This window comes from Bos indicus x Bos taurus, chromosome X (genome assembly GCF_003369695.1).
Source record: "Bos indicus x Bos taurus breed Angus x Brahman F1 hybrid chromosome X, Bos_hybrid_MaternalHap_v2.0, whole genome shotgun sequence".
In the NCBI taxonomy this organism is placed as follows: Eukaryota; Metazoa; Chordata; class Mammalia; order Artiodactyla; family Bovidae; genus Bos; species Bos indicus x Bos taurus.
In genome coordinates this window covers 95,593,220-95,610,369 of record NC_040105.1, presented here as the reverse complement: position 1 = coordinate 95,610,369, position 17,150 = coordinate 95,593,220, and positions in this window count along the sequence as shown.

Here is a 17,150-nt window from a genome sequence, read left to right as displayed (position 1 = left end):
TGAGTGGACCCAGTGAATTGTCACTGCTTCTTTTTCAAAGTCAATTAATTACAAATATTAGGGCATATTTTTGGACTCTCAATTTTATTTAATTGATATATATATATATCCTATATCAGCACAACATTGAGTTATTATTTTTAACCATGTATACATATGAGGAGAAAAATAAGCAAAAAATAAATACATCAAATTATTTAAAATAAAATGTTCTATTGTATTGCTTACCATATGCATTTAAATATTTTCCTCTTGTTTGGCATTTTAAGCTGCTTCCACATTTCATTTATTATAATTAACACAAAATAATCTATTTCAAAGTATTCCTATCAGTGGACTTACTGAATCAAAAGTAAGAATATTTTTAAGATAGATGATAGATAGATATGAAAAAGGAAGGAGGAAAGGAAGAAGGAAGGAAGGAAAAGAAGAAGGAAATATAGATTTTGAAATTACTTTACATAAAACTTGTATTGATTTACATTCCCAACAAGACTCATTATTTAGAGCAAGTCACTTATCTCATGTGTCAGGTTTCTTATTTGTCAAATAAGGTTAGCAAAGCAAGCCCTCCTCTGTTTATAAGGATACTGCAAGCATGAAATGAAATCCTTGATATAACAGAGCTTTAACAAGTTTTAAAAGTGCTACAGACATATAGCATAGTATTATTTCCATTTATTTTGTCCAATTATATTCAAAGAGAATTTACCTGCCTTCTATAGAGAACTATGAGAGACATACAAATAAAAGAAAAATAAATTTTAAAAGTAAAGAAATATCTATTTTGGACTGTAAGCTGCTTGAAGGCAGAAACCGTATCAGGAAGAGGATATTTAAAAATTATAGTATAAGAGAATGTGATAGATGCTAATAAATGTTATAAAAATCCTTTTAATTCACAGGAGATGAGGAGGTTAATTTTAGAAGGGGGAAATGGAAAAGACTTCTCAAAAGAGGTAGTATTTGAGCTAGGAATGGAAAGAGGATTATTACGCTGGGTTTTCCTGCCCCACTAAGAAGGCAACATTTCTGCAGAGAAGTCTATTCTACCTCTGACTCTGTTTATAATTTGTATAGTAAAAGTTGTTTATTACACTTGTTTTATTGTAATAAGGAAACAATTGTTGTTGTTCAGTCACTAAGTCGTGTCCGATTCTTTGCAACCGCATGGACTACAGCATGCCCGGCTTCCCTGTCCTCCACTATCTGCTGGAATTTGCTCAAGTTCATGTCCACTGAATCGGTGATGCTATCTAATCATCTCATCCTCTGTTGCCCTTCTCTTCCTGCCTTCAGTCTTTCCCAGCTTCAAGGTCTTTTCCAATGAGTCAGCTATTCACATCAAGTGGCCAAAGTGTTGGAGCTTCAGCTGAAAGGAAACAATATAAAAAGGTAAAAGTAAAATTTTACAATTTTTTAAAGTTACTCACAATATGATTTGTTTTTATTATTCTTTTTTTCCCTCATTATTTTATTCATCTAACTAGAAAGTTAGGCTTACCATATCAAACCTGGAGTTGTTAAACACGTGTTAGTGGTCAAGTAGAATACAGAAGTTTGGATATGCCTTCCCCCACAAATCTATTCTAGCCTTTAATACAATTTGAAAGGGTCCATTTGTATGATTTGACTTCATCCATCATAAGAGGAACTGTCAAAATTATTGACTCTGATTGATCAGGTAAGTTCTCATTTTAACATATAGCTATCATAATCTTACAGAATTTTTACTACCATCATCAAAATACAGTTGTTCTGCAATACTATTGTCTTTGTACTGGAAGACAATTATGCATGAGTCTCTCACATTTCCACATGTCTTGCAAGCAGAGGCTCTTGCAAGAATGTTCATATAGCAAATATCCATGAAAGACAAAGATAGTATCCCCCTCTAGGGTAAAATTCAGATTTGTTTATTGTCCAGTATAATCACATCTTCCTAAAGAAGCCTGGGGACACCTCATCCTCTTGATACCACAAAGCTTGCCTCCCACAGCCCCTGGTTGTTAACTGTGTTCCTGTATGCAATCCCGTGTGCCCTGCAGAGCAGGTCATGTTCTCCTACCCTGAGCTGTGAATGTGTGTGACTAATAAAGCGCTATAGCTCTCCTCTGTGCAATGTTGGGTGTCACATTTGCTGTTGTTGTTGTTCAGTCGTTAAGTCGTGTCTGACTCTTTGCAACCCCATGGACTGCAGCACATGAGGCTTTCCTGTCCTTCACCAATTCCCGGAGTTTACTCAAACTCATGTCCACTGAGTCAGTGATGCCATCCAACCATCTCATCCTCTGTTGCCCCTTCTCCTCCTGCCGTTAATCTTTCCCAGCATCAGGATCTTTTCAAATGACTCGGCTCTTCTCATCAGGTGGCCAAAAGTATTGGAGCTTCAGCTTCAGCATCAGTCCTTCCAATGAATATTCAGGACTGGTATCCTTTAAGATTGACTGGTTTGATCTCCTTGCAGTCCAAGGGACTCTCAAGAGTCTTCTCCAGCATCACAATTCAAAAGCACCAATTCTTTGGTGCTCAGCCTTCTTTATGGTCCAACTCTCACATCCATACATGACTTCTGGAAAAACCATACAACAAAGTGATATCTCTGCTTTTTAAAATGCTGTATAGGTTTTTCATAACTTTTAATCCAAGCAGTAAGTGTCTTTTAATTTCATAACTGTAGTCACCATCCACAGTAATTTTGGAGCCCAAGAAAATAAAATCTGTCACTGTTTCCACTTTTTCCTCATTTATTTGCCATGAAGTGATGGACCCAGATGTCATGATTTTAGTTTTTAAATGTTGAATTTTAAGCAAATTTTTTCACTCTCCTCTTTCATCCTCATCAAAGTGTTAGTCACTCAACTGTGTCTGACTCTTTGCGACCCCATGGACTGTAGCCCACCAGGCTCCTCTGTCCATGGAATTCTCCAGGCAGGAATACTGGAGTGGGTTGCCATTCGCTCACCCTCATCAAGAGGCTCTCTAATACCTCTTCACTGATATTATCTGCATATCTGAGATTGTTGATATTTCTCCCCAATTCAGTTGCTCAGTCATGTCTGACTCTTTACAACCTTATGGACTGCAGCACACCAGGCTTCCCTGTCATCACTAACTCCCAGAGCTTACTCAAACTCATGTCCATAGAGTTAGTGATGCCATCCAACCATCTCATCCTCTGTCATCCCCTTCTCCTCCTGCCTTCAATCTTTCCCAGCATCAGGGTCTTTTCCAATGAGTCAGCTCTTCACATCAGGTGGCCAAAGTATTGGAGTTTCAGCTTTAGCATCAGTCCTTCTTGTGAATATTCAGGACTGATTTCCTTTAGAATGGACTGGTTGGATCTCCTTGCAGTCCAAGGGACTCTCAAGTGTCTTCTCCAACACCACAGTTCAAAAGCATCAGTTCTTCAGCACTCAGCTTTCTTTATAATCCAACTCTCACATCCATACATGACAAATGGAAAAACCATAGCTTTTACTAAATGGACCTTTGTTGGCAATGTCTCTGCTTTTTAATATGCTGTTTAGGTTGGTCATAACTTTTCTTCCAAGGAGCAAGTGTCTTTTAATTTCATGGCTGCAGTCACCATCTGCAGTGATTTTGGAGTTCCCCCAAAAATACCAAATGGATATTTCTCCTAAAAATCTTGATTTAAGCTTGTGAGTCATCCAGCCCGGCCTTTCACATGATGTGCTCTGCATACAAGTTAAATAAGCAGGGTGACAATACACAGCCTTGATGTACTCTTTTCCCAATTTTGAACCAGCCCATTGTTCCGTGTCTGGTTCTAACTGTTGTTTCTTGACCTGCCTACAAGTTTCTCAGGAGACAGGTAAGGTAATCTGGTATTCCCATCTCTGAGAATTTCCCACAGTTTGTTGTGATCCATATAGTCAAAGGCTTTAGCACAGTCAGTGAAGCAGAAGTAGATGTTTTTCTGAAATTCCTTTGCTTTCTCTATGATCCAGCGTATGTTGGCCATTTGATCTCTGGTTCCTCTGCCTTTTCTAAATCCAGATTGTTTGGCCACATCCATAACTCTAGGGTGAACTCCCTCTCACCAACGGAGTGAAGAGGAGGTGATTAAAACTTCCAGGATAATAAACAATGTTTCCCTATAAAGTAAAAGTTGAACAGGTTAATGTGCAGCCAATTATGAATGACTCAATTTCCCTAAGCTCAGGGTTCCTTAGCTGTGATGCAAACCCACCGTGTGCACAGCTTTCACTAAGCCCCCTCTTCATCATCTTGAGGGAAGAGGAGTAGGTGTGGCAAGGGTGCTTGATATGAACATAAAGCTCATGTTGATTGCTGTGCAATAAGTAATGAAGTCCTCTGTTTCTGACCCAGGGGTTTCATATCTTCTGCCAATATCCTTGAAACTGGCATGCAAATAAGTCTCAGGGCCTTCAGAATTCTTGACATTTGTAAAGCCTGATATACCTACCTTGCAGTGCTTTCTTGAGTGTCTTTTCTTTTCAATCAACCAATGTAAGCCCATTTTGCAACGTTTCTAGGTAGGACATAGTCTGGTTCATTTCAAGTTAAAGCGTTTGATCAGTCTGGTTCATTGATATCAGAAGTTTTCTTTCTCATACATTATTAAGACCTACAACACTGACTTCTATTGGTTTAAAAATATTGCTACCACTGGTACACTGAATAATAAATCAGTTTTTAAATCATAGATTGATGCTTATGGTAAAATAATCCTAATTAAATAAAGATGGAATTTATTGGATGTTCAGAAAGGTTCTTATTATCCAAGTGTTCATTATTTGAGTCTACACAGTAATTTCCTGCAGGGAGCAAAATTTTCCATAACACAAAAAATTTTCATCAATGTGTTGGTGCTAAGTTGCTTCAGTTGTGTCTGACTCTTTGCAACCCTATGGACTGTAGCCCACCAGGCTCCTCTGTCCATGGGATTCCCCAGGAAAGAATACTGGAGTGGTTTGCCATTTCCTTCTCCAGGGGATCTTCCTGACCCAGGGATGGAATCCATGTCTCTTCAGTTCAGTTCAGTCGCTCAGTTGTGTCCAACTCTTTGCGACCCCATGGACTATACAGTCTGTGGAATTCTCTATGACAGAATACTGGAGTGGGTGGCCTTTCCCTTCTCCAGGGGATCTTCCCAACCCAGGGATTGAACCCAGGTCTCCCACATTGCAGGCAGATTCTTTACCAACTGTGCCACAAGGGAAGCCCAGGAATACTGGAATGGGTAGACTTTCCCTTCTCCAGCAGATCTTCCCAACCCAGGAATTGAACTGGGGTATCCTACATTGCAGGCGGATTCTTTACCACTGAGCCACAAGGGAAAATGATAGGTATATATGACAAAAGTTACAACTATGACACATAAAGGACTCAGCTCAGATGATAAAGAATCTGCCTGAAATGCAGGAGACTCAGGTTCAGTCCTTGGGTTGGGAAGATCCCCTGGAGAAGGGAATGGCTACCCACTCCAGTATTCTTGCCTGGAGAATTCCTTGGACAGAGATTACAGTCCATGGTGTCACAAAGAGTCGGACATGATTGAGCGACTTTCACTTTTAACTTTCAAGGTATCAGACACAAGTGTCAGGCATCTTCAAAAGATGATATCCAATGGCCAAGGGTGTGTTGAACAACAGAGTCTCATATTAGTGATTGGACAGGACTTTTCACATTGTAATCATTAAAACAAGACCTAAGTATCCAGACACGTGTAAAACTTTCCTGAAACAATAGTTTAAAAAAAGTTAAGGACAGTTTTTTTTTTTTTTCCCCATCTCTCTTCTCCCTTCTATGTATGTCACTGCATTTTCCTCTACTTTTAATCACCCTACACCCCCATCCCTCCACATTCTTACCCTTCTTAACTGAAGGCTTGACCCTATCACACTTTCTTACAGCTATTCAGTCTGGAGGTGCAGAGTACTTTAAAAGCTTCAGTACTGACCATCCCAAACATCAAGAAAGCAAAATGGCTCTCCCTCTAAGTGCAGACATGTTTGTGTTTGTGTGTGTGTGTGTGTGTGTGTGTATTGTGGGAGATAGTATGCAGGAAGTCATGGTCATGGGCTTCTATCTTTATTTTCAGTTCAAATGCTTTTTCTAATAAATTAGTTCTTACATCAATTGTTGCAGGAAAGGGAAGCTCTGATGAAAACTTCACTAAGGCTTTTGAAACATTAATCAAGAATGTAGGGGGAAAACTTGATTTTAAAGCTTTACAATATAGTGCTTTCAAGTTTTCCAAACTTCAGTCATCTATCAACTCTCAGTTTTTGCTATGTCCAATTATCTGTGCTATAATTCACTTAATATGTTTCTTTAAATCAAGTAAATTTTCTTACTTTGCTTCATTGAAGCACGATACTTGTGAAATTATAGTTTTTTGCCCTAGTTACATCTTCTATACAATTTAAAATATATAATATCCAACATTTACTGAATGAGTACCATGAGACAGATACTGTTCTAAGTGCTAATATGGGCTATGTTAAGTCGCTTCAGTTGTGTCCAACTTTGTGTGACCCAACTTTTTGCAACCCAACTTTTTGCAACCCTATGGACTGTAGCCCACCAGGCTCTGCTGTCTATGGGATTCTCCAGGCAAGAATCCTGGAGTGGGTCACCATTTCTTTCTCCAAGGGCTTTTCCCAACACAGGGTTGAACTCACATCTCTTAAGTCTCCTGCATTGGCAGACAGGAAGCCAAGTGCTTATATTAATTACTTCATATAATCTACACATCAAGCCTATGAATTAGATACTACCATTATTTTCATTTTACAGATGAGAAAACTAAGGCACAGAAGATTAAGTAACATGCTAAAGGCCACATAGCTGGAAGTCTGCAAGAACTAACAAATGAATTGCACGAAGTTACAAGAAAATCAACACAGAAAAAAATCAGTTGCTTTCCTATACACTAACAATGAATTATCTAAAAAGTAAGTCTACCCAAACCCATGTCCATAAAGTCAGTGATGCCATCCAACCATCTCATCCTCTGTCGTCCCCTTCTCCTCCTGCCCTCAATCTTTCCCAGTATCAGGGTCTTTTCAAATGAGTCAGCTCTTCACATCAGGTGGCCAAAGTACTGGAGTTTCAGCTTCAACATCAGTCCTTCCAATGAACACCCAGGACTGATCTCCTTTAGCATAGGCTGGTTGGATCTCCTTGTAGTCCAAGGGATGCTCAAGAGTCTTCTCCAACACCACAGTTCAAAAGCATCAATTCTTCAGCTTCCATTAAAAAAAAGAGACTTTTTAAAAGCTTACATTAATATCCCTAGAAAATTAAGAAATTATCATATCCATAGTACAAGAGCAGAATTCTTTGAAAAAAGAATAAAAAATAAGAAGATACTTTTGGAATTAAAAAAAATCAATTTCATTAAGATGTTAGAAGATAAAGTAGAGCAAATCTTCTGTTTAAAAAGCAAAACAGCCAAAAGTTACACAGGAACAAACACTCTATTTGAATAGCCATATACATATTAAAGAAATGGAATCAATAATAAATAACCTTCCAAACCAGACAGTACTATGCCCAGAGGTCACTGTTGAATTCTGCCAAACATTAAAGGAAGAAATTGTACCAATTCTATATGATCTCTTCTAGAAGATAGAAGCAGAAGGAATACTTCTTAACTCATTCTGTGAGACCAACAACATCCTAATACAAATACCAGACAAAGACATTACAAGAAAAGAAAGCTACAGACCAATATCTCTCATGAACATCAATTCAACCAATACAATATTGTAAAGTAAAATAATAATAATAAAATTTAAAAAAAATCCTCAACAAAATAGCAGCAAATTGAATCCAATAGAGAATTGAAATCCAATATAGAAAGGATTTTACACAATGGCCAAGTGGAATTTATCTTAGGTATGTAACACTGGTTCAACATTTGAAAATCAATTAATGTAACCCACCAACAAGCTAAAAAAGGAAAAATCAAACAAAATCAATAGACGTAGGAGGAAACCAGAATTGAAAGAGACACGTTTACCCCAATGTTCATCACAGCACTGTTTACAGAAGCTAGGACATGGAAGCAACCTAGATGTCCATTGGCAGACGAATGGATAAGAAAGCTGTGGTACATATACACAGTGGAATATTACTCAACTATTAAAAAGAATGCATTTGAATCAGTTCTAATGAGGTGGATGAAACTGGAGCCTATTATACAGAATGAAGTAAGTCAGAAAGAAAAACACCAATACAGTATATTAATGCATATATATGGAATTTAGAAAGGTGGTAATGATGACCCTATATGTGAGACAGCAAAAGAGACACAGATATAAAGAACAGACTTTTGGACTCTGTGGGAGAAGGTGAGGGTGGGATGATTTGAGACAATAGCATTGGAACATATATATTACCATATATGAAATAGATCACCAGTCCAAGTTCAATGCATGAAACAGGGCACTAAAAGCTGGTGCACTGGGACAACCCTGAGGAATGGGATGGGGAGGGAGGTGGCGGGGGGTGTTCAGGATGGGGGCCATATGTACACCCATGGCTTGTTCATGTCAATGTATGGCAAAACCCACTACACTATTGTAAAGTAATTAACCTCCAATTAAAATTAATTAATTAATTTAAAAAATAGAGGTAGAAAAAGCATTTCACAAAATCCAAGAATCATTCATGATTAAAACTCTCAGCATAGTAGGACTAGAGGGTGACTCAATAAAGAACATTTATAAGAAACCTACAACTAACATCATATTTAATGGTAAGAAACTAGAATCTCTTCGGCTAAGATGAGGAACAAGACAAGGACATATGGTCATCACTTCTTTACAACATTGAACTGCAAATTCTATTGATCGTTAATGCGATAAGACAATAAAAGGATCTAAAAGGTAAACTTATAGAGAAAGAAGTAAAACTTTCATTGTTTGCAGATGAAATGACAGTCTATGAAGAAAATCCAAAAAAATTGACCTAAAATTCCTGGAATTAATAAGCAATGATAGGGAAAATATAGGATACAAGATTCACACAGAGAGGTCAGCCACTTTCCTATATACCATCAATGAACAAGTTAAATTTGATATTAAAAACACAATACCATTTTTAAAATCTCTTATGTTTTATTTTAGATTCCTCTGTTTTGATGATTTTCCCAACCCACCCACTGCTACTACTTCTTTTTTTAATTTATTTATTTTTAGTTGAAGGATAATTGCTTTACAGAATTTTGTTGTTTTCTGTCAAACCTCAACGTGAATCAGCTATAAGTATACATATATCCCTTCTCTTTTGAACCTCCCTCCTATCTCCCTCCCCATCTCACCCCACTAGGTTGATCAGAGTCCCTGTTTGAATTTCCTGAGCCATACAGCAAATTCCCATTGGCTATCTATTTTACATATGGTAATGTAAGTTTCCATATTACTCTCAACATACATCTCACCCTCTCCTCCCCTCTCCTCATGTCCATAAGTCTATTCTCTATGTCTGTTTCTCCATTGCTGCCCTGCAAATAAATTCTTCAGTACCATTTTTCTAGATTTCGTATATATGCATTAGAATATGATATTTATTTTTCTCTTTCTGACTTACTTCACTCTGTATAAAAGACTCTAGGTTCATCCACCTCATTAGAACTGACTCAAATGCATTCCTTTTTAAAAACACAATACCATTTACATTAAAACCAAAAAATGAAATACTTAGATGTAAATCTGACAAAATATGTACAAGATATATATGAAGAAAATTACAAATCTTTCTAATGAAAGAAATCAATCAAGGACTAAATAAATGGAGAAATATTCCATGTTTATGGATAGGAAGACTCAAAATAGCCAAAATATTGGTTATTCTCAGCTTGATCTATAGATTCAATGCAACCCCAATCAAAACACCAGGACTTTATTTAGTGAATATTGACAAACTTACCCTACTGTTTTTACAGAGGGGCAAAAGACTCAGAATGACCAGCAAAATATTGAAGTAGAAGAACAAAGTTGGATGACTGAACCTATCCAACTTCAAGACTTACTGTAATCACGACAGTGTGGCACTGGCAAAAGAATAGACAAACAGATCAATGGAACAAAATAGAGAGCCCATAAACTGACCTAGATAAATACAGTTAACTGATATTTCATAAAGGAGTAAAGACAGTACAAGGGAGCAAAAACAGTCACTCCAAGAAATGGTGCTAGAGTAATCAGACATCCACATCCAAAGTAACATCTAGACACAGATCTTCCACTCTTCATAAAAAGTACTGCAAAATGCATTATAAACTTCAATGTAAAACCACAGATTAAGATTAAATACTTGCAAAATACATTTGATAATGTTCTGTTATCTAAAATACACAGACTCTTAAGACACAACAATAAGAAAACAAACAAGATTTTAAAATGGGCCAACAACTTTAACAGACACTTCACCAAAGAAGATATACAGATGGGAAGTAAGTACATAAAAAGTTACTCACATCATATTTCACCAGGGAAATGAAAATTAAAACAACAATGAAATACCACTATACAACTATTAGAATGGCCAAAATCCAGAGCACCAACACCACCAAATGCTGACCAGGATGTATAGCAACAGGAGCTCTCATTTATTGCTGGTGGGAATACAACATGGCACAGCCACTTTGTAAGACAGATTGGTAGTTTCTCACAAAACTGAACATGCTCTTACCATACAATCCAGCACTCCTCATTATTTACTCAAAGGAGTTAAAAACTTATGTCCACACAGAAACCTGCATACAAATGTTTATAGCAGCTTTATTCAAGATTGTCAAAACTTGGAAGCAAGTAAGATATCCTTCAGTAGGTGAATGTACAAATAAACTGTGGTAGATTCAAACATTGAAATATTACTCACCACTAAATATAAATGAGCCATGAAGCCATGAAAAGACATGGAGGAATAGTAAATGCATATTATTAAGTGAAATAAGCCAATCTAAAATGCTACATATTATATGATTCCAACCATGGGACATTCTTGATAAAGCAAAACTATACGGACAGTGAAAGGTGGCTTCTAGGAGTTAGTGAAGAGGGAGAGATGAATAGGTGGAGCAGAGAGAATTTTTAGGGAAGTGAACCTATTCTGTATGATACCATAGTGGTAGACACATGTCACTGGCATTTTTCAAAACCCATAGTGTATACAACACCAAACATGAACCCTAATGTAAAGTATGGACTTCAGGTGATTATGATGTGTCCATGTAAGTTCATCAACTGTCATAAGCGTACCATTCTGGTAGGGGATTTTGAGAGTGTGGGAGGCTATGCATGCATAAGGGCCAGGGGTACATGGGCAACCTCTGTACCTTCCATTCACTGATGCTCTTACCCTAAACTGCTCTAAAATATAAAGTGTATTTTTTTCAAAAAAGCAAAACCAGAAGATAAAGAGGTAAAAAGAAGAGAAAGATAATAAAATTTGAGGGCCAGAGAGTATAATACCCACCTAATAAAAGTTCGGAAAGAGTGAAAATGAAGGGCATGAAATTATCTAATAGTGCAAGAAAATTTTCCAAAATTGAGGGATACAAGTCCCTAGTATACTTGGTAAGTACCTGCTGAGCCCACCAAATGCCCAGCAACATCCATGAAAAGAGCTTGACCATTTGGAAGTGATTTGCCTATCATCAATTAAGCTTATGGAGGTTTCTTTTTTTGATTTATTTTTTAATTGGAGGAAAATTGCTTGCCAATGTTGTGTTAGTTTCTTCCATACAACAATGCAAATCAGCCATAATTATACATATATCCCCGTCCTCTTGAGCTTCCCTCCCCTCCCCCATCCTACCCCTCTAGGTTATCACAGATCTTGTGTTATAAAAGATAATTGTTCTTTTTTAGTAGCTCCCACGTGGTACAGCGGTAAAGAATCTGCCTGCCAGTACAGGAGACACAAGAGACACAAGTTCAGTCCCTGGGTCAGGAAGATCCCCTGGAGCAGAGCATGGCAACCCACTCCAGTACTCTTGCCTCAAGAATCCCATGGACAGAGGAGCCTGGTGGGTTACAGTTCATAGGGTTGCACAGAGTAGGACACGACTGAGTGACTGAGCACACACACACATAATATAAGGCTTTTGAATACATTACAGCCACTTCAGTGGAGTTTTCATTAGAATCAGTTAGCTGGATCAAAGTGCTGATGAGGCCCCAGTCATCGGCTAAAACCCTGGGTGGGCCATTCAATTAATTCTGTTCCATGCCCAGCCTCTTAACATTGAACACGAGGGAGGCAGTGTTAGTACAGATGGGTCAGTTCAAAACCCACCCCCAGTAAAGCATTCCAACTACCTGTCCTAGTGGAAGTTCTGTATCTTCATGTATAAAAGGCAGACCCCTAATTTTGGATAATCAAAATTTACTAATTATTTTATATAGTCAACTACTATCCATATACTGGGTTGGATCTGGGTCTTGAAATATTCTCTGGAGAAGGAAATAGTTGGATTCTCTGTATTTTTTGGTGGTTTCCTAGTTTTCTTTATTCATGTAAAAATTCAAGCAAGAGCCCAAAAGTTATTTTTCATGCTAGTATTTCCAAGCACACGAATTTTATATGCCAGTCAGATTTATTGTAATAGAAATAGAATGAATTAAGTCAGCTGCTTCTAGATGTTTGTGATTGATTTTCCAGAGCACCTTGGAGACTGCCCATTTATCTCCTACTGTTCTTAATTTAAAAAAAAAAAAAAATACATCTTTGGTAAGGCCTATGCTATTTTCCATCTATCCTCCTTGGCACCTACTACTACATAGCACCACATGTTCTTTTCATGCGAGTTGCTTGATTTTACCACGTTTCTCTGAGGTTCTTTTTTTCTCCCTATGATCACTGTTTTTTTGTCAAATTCTCTTTGAATGATCGCTTTCTTTTCCTGTCTCTATTTCACGCTCACTTTTGAATGATACTTTTGGTAATATCCAAAAGGCTTATTTAGAAAGAAAAAGATCAGTAGGAAGAAAAACATTTTCTCTTACTCTAGGTTTTTCTCACATCTTAAAATATGATATTCTATTAATCTTGAAGATTTTTTAAAGTTTTCAAAAGTGAATATTAGTCAAGCCACAGTATAAGGCAATGCAGAGTCCGTTTACCTTTCTATGGCTCAATTTTATTCTTTGTAAAAGGCAGTCACTAATTTGTCCAGAGGTGATTCTCCTGGAATATAAGTAACTTCTTTCTTTTTTTTGTTACTTCTTTCTCATTGGTCTCTGCCTAAGCACTCTGAGCAGAGTCTGTCCTGTAAGATGAAGAAACTGAGGGACAGAGACCCATTGTGATTTGATGAAGGTCACATGGCTTGTCTGTGGCCTTCAGAAATAGTTTGGTAAATTCAGGACACCAGTCTTCCCACTCAATTGTAAATCATTTAAACTCAGATTTAAGTATAATACCTTGCCTTGCTTACAGTGCCACAGCAGTCATTTTATTGTTACTGGCAGAGAAGGGGAGGGGGGGAATGAAAACTAATACAGTGGTTGAAAGTTAAATCTCTTTAACAGGCTAAGCTTAAAAACAAACTTACTGTTTTCCTTCAGTTCTTCGTTTTGCACCCTAGATTTGGTCTTTCTTGAAGAACATATGAAAAATTTTTCCTTTGTCTTCTCTAGGGACAACTATCCCTGCTATAGTGAGAAGAGCCCTGTAAAAGCCCTGATTCTAGATGGATCATTAGCTATGTTACTTTGGGTAAGTTGTTTCATGACTGGCCTTCAGTTTTCTTGCCTTTAAAAATGAGGATTAGAGCAGAAAATTGCCAAGATCATTTTAGTCCCAACTTTTCTTCATGCTAAAATAAATAAAAGAAACCACACTCTGTGAGTGAGCACATGGAGTAAATAGAGAAGAAAGAAAAGAGACCAACCTTCGGTCAGGACTCTACACAAAGAAAAGTCCAAAGAGGTATGAAGCTGAGAAGTATGAGATGCTGTTAGCAACCTAGAAATGGATTTAGATATCATTTGGTATAGGTTCGTCATTTTACAGAGAACCTAAAGACTTGGATTAGATGGTCAAATTCCACCCCTAAGCTGTACTTTTTTGTTTATTGGTGTAGTTACCAATCAAAGGGAATATAGGATGAGCTGGAAGCAAGGACCTTAAGAAGTGAAGAGTATGGAAAGACAGAGTCTGACCATAATCTACAGAAAATGGACACCACTCTTTCAGCCAAACACTGATAACGTCATTCGTAACATAACAGAATGTTTGACACTTGGCAAACATTCTGTGAGGCTATGCACCCATGAACACAGAGGCAGACAAATAAACTCATATTTCTCAAATTTAGGAATGCATGAGAATGATCTGAGGAAACTTGTTAAAACACAGATTCCAGGGTATGGCTCCTGGGATTGTGATTCAGTAGGTCTGTAATTACACCCACCAATCTGTATCTTTAAAAAAGTATTGCTGGTGATTCTAATGCAAGTCAGAACATACTGTAAGAAACTCTGGAGTAGAGAGAATAGATCAGACTGCTTCTATCTGGCACCCGTTCGTATATGGCCCATTAGAACAAGGTCTTCCAAGAAAAGAGTGCTCTACAGTGAGTTTTCTTTCACATTAAAAAGTCAAAAGCAATACACAAAAGATTCAGGTATAATCCAAATCCAAGAATAGTATTTACTGACTGAAATAGATATAGGCTGCTAATTATCCCCTCTATCTTTAGCATCTTCATCATCACCTTTAATTATCTTTGCCCCTTGAGCATTTTAATCTACCATAGACATTATTTTACTAAACTTTACAGCAGCATTTGAAACATTTCGTATACTCTAAAGTAATGACCACCTCCACTTTTTTGAAATTCTTGCTTCACTTGACTTGCATGACATCAAGTTCTCAAGATTTAGCTCTTAATTTTCTGGCAGTGACTACTTAGTTTCCTTTGTGATACCTTCTTCCTATTCCCATTCCTGATAGGATGCTGATCTCCTCTGTTCTGGCCCTCTTCTCATTCTAAACATTCTTCTTGGGCAAGGTCATCTTTTCAAGGGGCTTCATTTAACATCTACTAAATTTTAATCTCTAGACCAGATCTCTCTCCTGACCTGAATAGTCAGTCATCTCCTTGACTTCTCCACTTGAATAATGCTCAAGCACCTCTAACTTGGCCTGTCCAAAACTGAGGATCTAGCCATGAAAATTAGGAAAGGAAAGAAATAAATGGCAGCAGAAATGGAAAGGAAGAAAGTGAAATAAAACTGACAAATAAAGCTATTTGTAGATGACATGACCATATAATGGAGAAAAATCTAAATAAGCCACTAAAAAAACTATTGGAACTAATAAACAAGTTCAGCAAGGTTTCAGGATATAAGATCAATATACAAAAGCTAGTTGTATTTCTATACACTAGCAATGAATGATATAAAATGAAATTAAGAAAATAATTCCATTTACAATAGTATCAAAAAGAATAAAATCTTAGGATGTAATTTAACCCAAAAATGCAAGACTTGTACACTGGAAACTAGATAACATAATTGAAAGACATTAAGGAAGACCTAGATAAATGAAAAGACATCATTCTATGTTCATGGATTGGAAGAGTTAATACTGTTAAGAAGGCAGTACTGCACATAGGTCTACAGAATCAAAAATAACCCCCATCAAAGTTATAACATTCTCTTTTGCAGAGACTTAAAGGCTAATCTTAAATTTTATATTGAAATTCAAGGGACACATAACATCCAAAACAATCTTGAAAAACAACAACAGAGATGAAGGAGTCACAATTTCTGATATAAAAACTTATTACAAAAGCTACAATAATCAAAACAATGTAAAACTGGCATAAGGATAGACCATTTAGATGACCATCCATCATATCCATGGATATGATATTCCATTTAGACCAATGGAATAGAATTACAATAAACCCAAACCTCTTTGGTAAGTTGATTTTTGACAAAGGTGCCAAGACCATTAAATGAGAAAAAACAATCTTTTCAGCAAATGGTGCTATATACACTGGATATCCACATGCAAAAGAATGAATTTAGATCTGTACCTCACACCACATGCAAAAACTAATTCAAAATGAGTCAAAGACTTAAATGAAATGGCTAAAACTGTAAAACTCCTAGGAAAAAATCATAGGGATAAATTTTCTCACCTTGGATTTGGCAAGGTACTCTTAGATATGACATCAAAAGCATAAGTAACAGAAGAAAAATATGTAAGCTGAAAATTAAAACCTTTGTGAATCAAAGGACATTATCAATAACTATTAAGGTCATCCATAGAATGGGAGAAAATATTTGCAAATTGTATGCTTAACAAAGGATTGGTATCTATAATAGATCATAAAATCTCTTCTAACTCAAAAATAAAAAGACAAATAACACCATTTAAAATGATCAACGGATTTGAATAGACATTTAAAGGATATACAAATGGCTAATAAGCACATAAGTCTCCTTAGTTAAAGTCGCTCAGTTGAGCCCAACTTTTTGTGACCCCATGGACTATATAGTCCATGGAATTCTCTAGGACAGAATACTGGAGTGGGTAGCCTTTCCCTTCTCCAGGGGATCTTCCCAACCCAGGAAACAAACCCAGGTCTCCCACATTACAGACAGATTCTTTACCAACTGAGCTATCAGAGAAGCCCTGACAGAAGCTTCTTCTTCTGACAGAAGCAGAAGATATTAAGAAGAGGTGGTGAGAATACACAGAAGAACTGTACAAAAAAGATCTTCATGACCCAGATAACCAAGATGGTGTGATCACTCACCTAGAGCCAGACATCCTGAAATGTGAAGTCAAGTGGGCCTTAGGAAGCATCACCACGAACAAGGCTAGTGGAGGTGATGGAATTCCAGTTGAGCTATTTCAAATCCTAAAAAATGATGCTGTGAAAGTGCTACACTCAATATGCCAACAAATTTGGAAAACTCAATAGTGGCCACAGGACTGGAAAAGGTCAGTTTTCATTCCAATCCCAAAGAAAGGCAATGCCAAAGAATGTTCAAACTACCACACAATTGCACTCATCTCACACGCTAGCAAAGTAATGCTCAAAATTCCCCAAGCCAGGCTTCAACAGTATGTTAACAGAGAAATTCCAGATGTACAAGCTGGATTTAGAAAAGACAGAGGAACCAGATATC